This window comes from Sturnira hondurensis, unplaced genomic scaffold (assembly GCF_014824575.4).
Source record: "Sturnira hondurensis isolate 20B ecotype Veracruz unplaced genomic scaffold, ASM1482457v3 Scaffold0009229, whole genome shotgun sequence".
Taxonomy (NCBI): Eukaryota; Metazoa; Chordata; class Mammalia; order Chiroptera; family Phyllostomidae; genus Sturnira; species Sturnira hondurensis.
Window position 1 is genome coordinate 535,437 of NW_028081860.1, and position 8,817 is coordinate 544,253.

Sequence of the window (8,817 nt, forward strand, 5' to 3'; positions counted from 1 at the left end):
GTCATGAAAGGCAAGGACCTATATCCAAGATGACTCTATCCAGCAAAGCTCTCATTTAGAATGGAGGGGCAGATAAAGTGCTTCCTACACAAGGTCAAATTAAAGGAGTTCATTATCACCAAGCCCTTATTATATGAAATGTTAAAGGGACTTATCTAAGGAATAGAAGATCAAAACTATGAACAGTAAAATGACAACAAACTCACAACCATCAACAACTGAAACTAAAAAACAAAAACAAAAAATTAAGCAAACAACTAGAACAGGAACAGAATCACAGAAATGGAGATCACATGAGGGTTATCAGTGGGGAGGAGGAGGGGGAGAATGAGGGGAAAAAGGTACAGGGAATTGGTAGGCACAAAATAAACAGGGGGAGGTTAAGAATAATATAGGAAATGGAGAAGCCAAAGAATTTGTATGTACAACCCATGGACAGGAACTAAGGGGGGTGGGGATGCTGGAGGGTGGGGGCTGCAGGGTGGAGGGGGATAAAGGGGACAAAAAATTGGGACAACTATAATAGCGTAATCAATAAAATATACTTAAAAAACATTATGCTAAGTGGAAGAAGCCAGACACAGAAGGACAAATAGTGTATGATTCTCCTTATATGAACTCCCCGGAGTAGGCATAGAGACAGAAAGTAGAAAGGTTGGTGCCAGGGGCTGGGGGAGGGGAGAATAAGGAGTTAGTGTTTAATGGGTATAGAGTTTCGGTTTGGGAAGATGAAAAGTGCTCAAGATGGATGGTGGTGATGGTTGTGTAATAATGTGAATGTGCTTAATGCTGCTGAACTGTCATGATACACCAATACTGAACTATCAGAAAGGGAAAGTAAGAACTAATCTGCCCTGGCTGAATAGCTCAGTTGGTTAGAGCATCATCCCAATACGCCAAGTTTGCAAGTTTGATTCCTGGTTAGGGTGCACACAAGAATCAACCAATGAATGTATAAATATGTGGAACAACAAATCAATGTTTTTCTCTCTCTCTCTCTCCCTTCTCTCAATAAATAAATAAATAAATAAATACACAAACAAACAAATAAATCCAATTTAAAATTGCATTAAAAATACCCAGGAATAAGCCCTGGCTGGTGTGGCTCAGTGGATTGAGTGTTGGTCTGTGAACCTAAAGTTTGCCTGTTCAGTTCCCAGGAAGGGCACACGACTGGGTTGTGGGCAGGGTCCCCGGTTGGGGGTGTTTGTGAGAGGCAACCAATTGTTTCTTTCACACATTGATATTCCTCTCCCTCTCTTTCTCCCTCCCTTCCCCTCTCTCTGAAAATAAATAAAATATTTAACAAAAAATACCTAGAAATAAGTTTATCCAAGGTGGTAAAAGACCTGTACTCAGAAAATTATAAGACACTGAAGAAAGAGACTGAAGAATATACAAATAAATGGAAGGATATATCATGCTAATGGATAGGAAGAATTAACATTATTATCATGTCCATACTACCCAAAGCAGTTTATAGGTTCAATAAAATTCCTATCAAAATACCAACGGTATATTTCACAGAGCTAGAATAAATAATCCAAAAATTTATAATGGAACCACAAAATACCCCAAATAAGCACAGCAATTTTGAGAAAGAAAAACAAAGTTGGATGAATACACTATTGGATATCAAACTGTACTGCAAGGCTATAGTAAACAAAACAGCATGGTACTGGCATAAAAACAGATGAATCAATGGAACAGAAGAGAGTGCCCAGAAAGGAATCTCATGCCTATGTAGTCAATTAATATTTGACAAAGTATGCAACAACATACAATGGTAAAGACAGTCTATTCAATGAATGAGGGTGGGTAAATTGGACAGATTCATGCAATAAATGAAACTAGACCAACTTCTTATACCATACACAAGAATAAACTCAAAATGGATTAAAGACTTAAATGTAAGACTCAAAACCATAAAACTCCTAGAAGAAAACATAGGCAGTAAATCTCTGACATTTTTCTTAGCAATATTTTCTCTGATATATCTCCCTGGATAAGGGAAACAAAAGAAAAAATAAACAAATGAGACTACATCAAACTAAAAAGGTTTTGCACAGCAAAGGAAATCATCAACAAAATGAAAGGCAACCTACTAAATGAGAGAAAATATTCACCAATGATACATCTGGTAAAGGGTTAATATTCAAAATTTGTAAAGAGCTCATACAACTCAACACCCCCCAAAAAAATCCAGTTTAAAAATGGCAAAGGACCTGAATAAACACTTCTCCAACGAGGACACACAGAAGGCCAATAGACATATGAAAAGATGCTCAACATCACTAATCACCAGAGAAATGCAAATTAAAACCACAATAAGATATCACTTCACACCTCTGAGAAGAGTTATCATCAATAAATCAGCAAACAGCTCTGACTGGTGTGACTCAGTGGGCTGGGCATCAACCCACAAACTGAAAGGTCAGCAGTTTGATTCCTGATCAGGGCTCATATCTGGATTGCAGGCCAGGTTCCCGGTTGGGGGCTTGTGAAAGGCAACAGATGGATATTTCTCTTCCTCTCTCCCTTCCCCTCTCTCTGGAAATAAATACATTAAATCCTTAAAAGAATAAATAAACTAACAAACAAGTACTGGTGAGGATGTGGAGAAAAGGGAACCTTCATGCATTATTGGTGGGAATGCAGACTGGTGCACCCACCATGGAAAACATTATGGAGGGGCCTCAAATATTAAAAATGGAACTGACTTCTGACCCAGCAACTCCATGTCTGGGTATTTATCTGAAGAAACCGAAACACTAATTCAAAAGAACATATGCATCCCTCCGTTCATTACAATATTACTTACAATAGCCAAGATACGGAAACAACCCAAGTAACCATCAATAGATGAGTGGGTAAAAAAGTTGTGGTACATATATGCAACGGAATATTACTCAGCCATAAAAAAGAACGAAATCTTCCCTTTTGTGACAGCATGGGTGGACCTAGAGGGTATTGTGCCAAGTGAAATAAGTCAGACAGAGAAAGACAAATACCACATGATTTCATTCCCATCTTGAATTTAAAGAACAATATAAACAAATAAGCAAAATAAAAACAGACTCTTAGATACAGAGAAAAGACTGATGGTTGCCAGAGGGGAGGGGGGCTCGGGGACTGGGTAAAAAAAGGTGAAGGGATTAAGAAGTACAAATTGGTAGTCACAAAACAGTCACTGAGATGTATGCATAGTACCAGGTGGGTACCATATCAGGGGAACATTTTACAAAGTATGTAATTGTCTAATCATTATGCTGTACAACTGAAACTAATACAAAATAATATTGAATGTACTGCCAGCCAAGATGGAGGCATAGATAGACACACTGTGCCTCCTCTCACAACCAAAATTAAGGACAACAAAAATTTAGAAACAAAAAAACAACCAGATTTGACAAAAAACTGAACTGTCCGACAACCATTCATCCAGACCGGTAAGAGGAGCAGAGTCTGCAGCCCACGGAGAGGGGTTGCAGCAGGAAAAAGCAGTGGTTGGCGGTCCTGGGTGCGTAGGCGGCGGCTGGCAGACCCTGGGCGTGGGGTGGCAATGGGCAGACCCAATGAGGTACGCAAAGTGGCTGGCTGACTGTGGACACACATTCACGTGCAGATAAACCAGGTGAAAATGGGGAGTGAGACAGACCACACAACCCAAGGTCACAGTGCTGGAAAATAAAGCCTCAAAACACCAATTGAAAATACCTGTGGGGGTTGAGGTGCCAGGAGAGACTCCCAGCATCACAGGAGAGTTTGTTGGAGAGCCTCAAAAGGTCCTAAAATGTACACAGGCCCACCCACCCGGGAACCAGCACCAGAAGGGCCCAATTTGCTTGTGGGAAGCAGTGGTAGGGACTGAAATACGAGGGTGGAGCAAGCGTCATTGTTCCTTCTCTGACCCTGCCTCCACACACAGCATCACAACCCAGCCACTGGGTTGCCTCACCCTGGTGAACACCTAAGGCTCCGCCCCTCATATGTAACAGGCGCGAACAGACCCAAGAAAACTGGCTCAAATGGAAGAACAGATCAAAGCCTCAGAGCCAATACTTCTAAGGGACGAAGAGATAGCCAACCTATCAGATGCACAGTTTAAAGCACTGGTGATCAGGTTGCTCTCAGAATTGGTTGAATTTAGTCATAAATTAGATGAACAAATGAGCCCTGGCTGGTGTAGCTCAGTGGATTGAGCTCGGGCCTGTGAACCAGATGATTGCCGTTCGATTCCCAGTCAGGGCACATGCCTGGGTTGCGAGCCGGTTCCCAGCAGGGGGCCCATGAGAGGCAACCATAGATTGATATTTCTCTCCCTCTCTCCTTCCCTTCCCCTCTAAAGATAAATAAATAAAATCTTTAAAAAAAACGAAGGCTATGCTAAGTGAAATGAAGGAAAATGCACAGGGAACCAATAGTGATGGAAAGGAAACTGGGACTCAAATCAAGGGAGTGGACCAGAAGGAAGAGAGAAACAACCAAACAGAAAAGAAGGAAGAAACAAGAATTCAAAAAAATGAGGAGAGGCTTAGGAACCTCCAGGACATCTTTAAACGTTACAACATCCAAATTATAGGGGTACCAGAAGGGGAAGAGGAACAGCGACAAGTGGAACACTTATTTGAACAAATAATAAAAGAGAACTTCCCCAATCTGGCAAAGGAAATAGACTTCCAAGAAGTCCAGGAAGCTGAGAGTCCCAAAGAAGTTGGACCCAAGGAGGCACACACCAAGGCACATCATAATTACATTACCCAAGATTAAAATGAAGGAGAGAATTCTAGAAGCAGCAAGAGATAAGGGGACAGTCACCTACAAAGGACTTCCCATCAGACTGTCAGCTGATTGCTCAAAAGAGACCTTGCAGGCGAGAAGGGGCTGGAAAGAAGTATTCCAAGTCATGAAAGGCAAGGACCTACATCCAAGATTGCTCTATCCAGCAAAGCTTTCATTTAGAATGGAAGGGCAGATAAAATGCTTCTCAGATAAGGTCAAGTTCAAGGAGTTCATCATCACCAAGCCCTTAGTTTATAAAATCTTAAAGACCTATCTAAGAAAAAGAAGATAAAAAATATGAATGAACAGTAAAAAGATAGCAAACTCATAGTAATTAACAACCACACCTAAAACAGAAACAAACTAAGCAAACAACTAGAACAGGAACAGAACCATAGAAATGGAGATCACATGTAGGGTTAGCAACAGGGGAGTGGGAGGAGGAGAAAGGGGGAAAAGGTACAGAGAATTAGTAGCATAGATGTTAGGTAGAAAATAGACAGGGGGAAGGCAAGAATAATATGGGAAATGTAGAAGCTAAAGAACTTATGACACATGGACATGAACTAAAGGGGGGAATGTGGGTGGGAGAGGGTGTGCAGGATGGAGGGGAATGAAGGGGGGAAGTCTGACAACTGTAATAGCATGATCAATAAAATATATTTTAAAATATTGCATGTAAACTTTAATTAAAAATAAAATTTTAGCCCTGGCTGGTGTGGCTCAGTGGATGGAGCGCGGGCCTGCGAACCACACGATTGTGGTTCGATTCCCAGTCAGGGCACATGCCTGGGTTGCGGGCTGGTTCCCAGCGGGGGACTCACGAGAGACAACCATACATTGATGTTTCTCTCCTTCCCTTCCCCTCTAAAGATAAATCAATAAAGTATTAAAAAAAATAAAATTTTAAAATGGTTCAGATGGTAAATTTGATGTTATATAAATTTTATTACAATAAAAACAAAGGCAGATGGCCAAGTGGTTCCTTGCCTTGTAGTTGTAGCAGCCACTGACTGCTGACCGAAGCCACAGCTGAATCAAGGTGGCAGTCAGCCCCCAGGGCTCCTAATCATGGTTCCTAGGAGTAGTTGGATTAGGCAAGTCAGCCATCTTATCTTCCAGCCCGGCTAGATGGCCCCAGCCGGTGATGAAAGAGGGAGATGGGGGCACAGTGGAAGCCCCCTCCTATTTCTCCCTCACCTCTTCCCCCACATTTCCCCCCTCTTTGTTCTTCATCCCCTTTACAAATGCCCCTCCTCTTTCATCTACCCTTTGCCATAGTGTGGGATCTGAAGGAGTCTTCGCTGGGCCTTAGGGAGCACACGTGTGCACCCAGGTGCTGGGTGATTTCCAGGGCAGTAATCTGCTTTCTGCTAAAACAGGACTTGATCTTCTATTAACCTTAATCATCAATTAGCACCCTATTCTGCAGAGACAGTGACGATCCAGGACTCACTGCCATCCCCACTTCTGCCATCTTCCCTCTCCTTCTACAGGGTCTTGGGGCAGACCCAAGACTGAACTCAGTGATTAATGTAATGCTTGACAAGAGCAGGCGTGGCAAGTGGTGGGCAACCTCTAGGGATCAAGCTGGAGGCTTCCCCCAGATGTCCTGATTCTCCTCTGCCAGATGTCCACTGAGATGGCACTTCACATTGTCCCCAAAAGGCTTCCAAAAGACATGGGAGCCCCATGCGGGGGTAGAAAGGACTGGTTAGATTTGTCCCCTTTAGACAGAAGGGGAATCTGGCCTAAAATGGAGGGGTCTCCCCATCTAAAGTCATCCAGCCAATCAGTGGTGGTACTGGGAAGAGGTATCCTGTGTCCAGTGCTCAGAAGGGACCAGGTGGGACAGGCAATCTCAGAGGGTGCCCGCTTCCAGATCTCACATTCTTGGATGCTCTGATTCTTTGACCCTGGTGGAGACAGGCAGGTAGATCTCCCTAGGACCCAGGAAGAGGGAAAAGTGTGGCCTGGGGAGTCACAATGACTGAGGGTTGAATTCTAGGGATCTGCCATTGTTATGTTGAGCTACACTGTGAACCACTTGAACAGCCTAACTTCGTGATATGAGCTCCTGCTTTCACTTCTTTTGGGTATATACCCAGAAATGGAGTTGCTGGATCCCATAAGAATTCTATTTTTAATTTTTTTTTTGAGGAATTGCCAAACTGTTTCCCACGTTGGTTGCACCATCACAATCTAATTTTAGAATATTTCCATTACCTCCAAAGGAATCCCTGTCCCCATTAGCAGTCGCTCTCCATTGCAACCCTCCAGCCCTGGCAACCACAAATCTCCTTTCTGTCTCTATGGACTTGCCACTTCAGGCATTTCATATGAATGAAATCATACAGCCCATGCCCTTTCACATCTGGCTTCTTTCACTCAGCATCATGGTTTGGAGGTTCATTCATGCTACACCGTGAGCCAGAACTCCATTTGTTAAATTTATTTTAGAGATAGAGAGGAAAGGGGGAGAGAGAAAGACAGTGACAGACAGACAGACAGACAGACAGACATAGATTTGTTATTCCACCAAATTATGCATTCATTGGTTGATTTTTGTATGTGCCCTAACTGTGCTTGAAACAGCAGCCTTGGTGTATCAGAATGATGCACTAACCAACTGAGCTACGTGACCAGGACCCAGAACTCCATTTCCTGTTATGGCTGAACCCCATTACATGGGTAGCCCACATTTTGTTTATCATTCACCTGTTGATTCACTCTTGGTCTGTTTCTACCTTTTCACATCTTGTGAATAGTGCTGCTATGGGCATTCTTATGCAAGATTTTTGTGTGGTCGTTTTCGGTTCTCTTGGGTAGATACCTAGGAGTGGAAGTATTGGATGTATTTCCTCTTGCAGTTAGGAAAATACAGCTTTCCAAGTGTCCTTGGGCAGCAAGCCCAGCTTTATAGGCTGCCAATAGGCCCTGGCAAGATTGTGGCCAGGACTCTTACCTTCACAGTTCCACGAAGAACCCCTAGGCACTTAGCACATGGCAGGCAGTGACCACTGCTAAGGTCCATTCTTGCTATGCGTGACCCAGCTGGGGCCCCATGAAGCTCCAGCCCGCAGCTTGGTAGCCAAGGCTTCCCCTCCACCTGCAGGAGTAGCCGCATCACCAGGAGCTTCAGCGTGGAGTGCTGAAAAGTCATGGCACTGAGAACAGGGAAGTGATGCCATGAGCCCATGTCTTGGCTTTGCCAAGCTTAAGGCCAACCCAAAGGAGACAGCTGAGGGAAGCTGGATTTCAGGACTGAGTAGAGAGGAGCTGGCAGAAGCCACTGAAAATATGTGTTTTCTAAGGGGAGCCTGTGGAGCGGAGCCAGGGGTCTTCAGTTAGAAATAGTTAAGGCTGCATAATGGGGCAATTAGCAAGTAATTGGTGCCCCTGACAAATGCAGGGTCAGCAGCAACCAGACTTCAGGGGCTGAAGAGGGACAACACGGGTAGCTCGTTTGGAATACAGTGTTGAGAGGTTTCCTTTTTTAAATTTTCATTTATTGATTTTGAGAGAGAGAGAGAGACAGAGACAGAGAGAAACGTTGTTCCACTTATTTTTGGATTCACTGGTTGCTTCTTGTATATGCCCTGACCGGAGGTCAGACCTTCAACCTTGGCATATCGGGGATGATACTCTAACCAACTGAGCCACCCACCCAGAGTCTCAAGAGCTTTACTTTTGAAGGTAAGTCTAGAAGGAAGCTGTGGTCAGAGGCAGTCCAAGGAAAGGTCATGAACTCGGGGGAAGGAGACTTGAGCGGGTGGGGCCTGAGTGTCTGTGGTGGGCACCTTCAAGTGCTGTGGGAGCGTTGCCTAGATGAGCACCCTGGTGACTGGAAGAGCTGCAGTTCATGGAGAGGAAGGGGAAGCAGAAAGCAAGATGCGCAGAAAGCAAGATCCCCGCCCCCCCAGGTCTACTCCCCTCCTGCGGGAGGAGCCCCTGCCAGTGCAGCTTGCTTCTATGTGGGCCCAGTGAGATGGCCTGATGCTCAAGGAGGCTCCATTTCCCGGCCTCGGCCTTGCA